Here is a 1952-nt window from a genome sequence, read left to right on the forward strand (position 1 = left end):
TACGCAGTTCATATAACTAAATTTATAAACTTTTTCTAACTGAAACATGTAACTTCTCAAATATTTTACTAAATTTGCATATATAGTATGAAGTCCGCATAACCAAATTTGTGAACTTTCTGTAATTAAAACTCATCGTAACTTCACAAATATTTTACTAAATTAGCATATATAGTACAAAGTTCGCATGACCAAATTTGTGAACTTTTTATAACTAACACATGTTGTAAAATCAAAAATATTTCACTAAATTCACATATATAATAGGAATTTTGTATAACTAAATTTGCAAACTTTCTATAACTAAAACTTGTCTCACATATATAGTACAAAGTTTGTGTAACTAAATTCATGATCTTTTTGTAACTGAAATCATAACATTGCAAATATTTCACTAAATTCACATATATAGTACAAAATTCGCATAACCAAATTTGTGGACTTCTTGTAACTGAAATTGTAACATCGCAAATATTTCACTAAATTTGCATATATTGTATGAGTTTCACGTTTGAATTATGATTGTACTCTGTATATGCAGAATTGATGACTAATTTGTGGACTTTGCAGAATTTCACAAATGTTAGGAATAAGGAATTGTAGAATTCTCTTTCTTATGCAAAATTTTGTATGAGCATTAAATGTGAAGCATCCTTTTTAAAACCTCTTCTCTGCCCAAGGCTATTTTCACATAAACTAGGTTTTGTTTTGGTCTCCAACGTTCTCCTCAAAAAAAAATGGCATCTGTTCTCGATGACTATTTTTAGCAAATCATTGGTGTTACTTCACCGAAGTCCCTTCATCGATGATGATAAGTTTTGAGAATCATCGATGATAAGTTTTTTCAGTGAAAACATTTTTAATAGTTAAATCAGTTATTTTTTGAAACACTGTTATGAATTAGTTTTTTTTTTAAACATTGGCATGAGCCAGTTACTTTGCATGGTTTTTAAGCTATCTGTGCATGTTAAACACCATAATCCATTTTTTCTTTATTTAAAATATTTGCATGTGAGTGTCTATTTGTCGCTTTATTTTCTTAATGATTGGTTGTTTATCTATTGTGTATATTGTATTATAATCATGAGTAAGGAACACTTGCATCATTTTAAAGTTTTTTTTTTAAACATTGGCATGAGCCAGTTACTTTGCATGGTTTTTAAGCTATCTGTGCATGTTAAACACCATAATCCATTTTTTCTTTATTTAAAATATTTGCATGTGAGTGTCTATTTGTCGCTTTATTCTCTTAATGATTGGTTGTTTATCTATTGTGTATCTTGTATTATAATCATGAGTAAGGAACACTTGCATCATTTTAAAGTTTTTTTGGCATTGTCAATAGCTTCTTTTTTTGTTTTTATAATGCTTTTTCAATAGCCTATTCTCTATCGCTGTTGTTTATTTGTTTACTTATATTCCTCAATTTGTTATTGTAGAAAATTCTGATTTGTTTATTACAAAATGGTGACTGAGAAGACTGTCTCAGAGGGGGGCACACCCACACCATCGACTATTATTGGAATACAACAACAAAAGCCAAAGAGGAGATAATACAAATTGGGTGATGTTTCCTATGTTAAAGCATCAACCAAAATGGACAAGAGCCTACTCTATGGTCGCAAATTTGGGTGTCAGACATTTTTCGCAGAAAATGCAGCATCACAAAGCTAAGACTTAGAAATCTATGCTCAAGCTCGCAGTACCTAACACTTTCACAAAGACTTTCAATGTCTTCCAAATATAAGGTTGAAGGTGCAAAAAAGGTTGATGAGATTACAAATCAATTCTTGCCACTCATCCCTGAAGCATCTAAAGAGGAAAAACACTACAAGAAAAATGATAATTAGCGACGGATTTTTTTCATCGCAAATTTGTGATGGATTAACGAGAGAAAACTCTCTATCGCTAACATTTGATATATTTGCAAAATTAGCGACGAAAATATCTCT

Source organism: Nuphar pumila, chromosome 4 (assembly GCF_984573655.1).
Source record: "Nuphar pumila chromosome 4, dmNupPumi1.hap1.1, whole genome shotgun sequence".
Taxonomy (NCBI): Eukaryota; Viridiplantae; Streptophyta; class Magnoliopsida; order Nymphaeales; family Nymphaeaceae; genus Nuphar; species Nuphar pumila.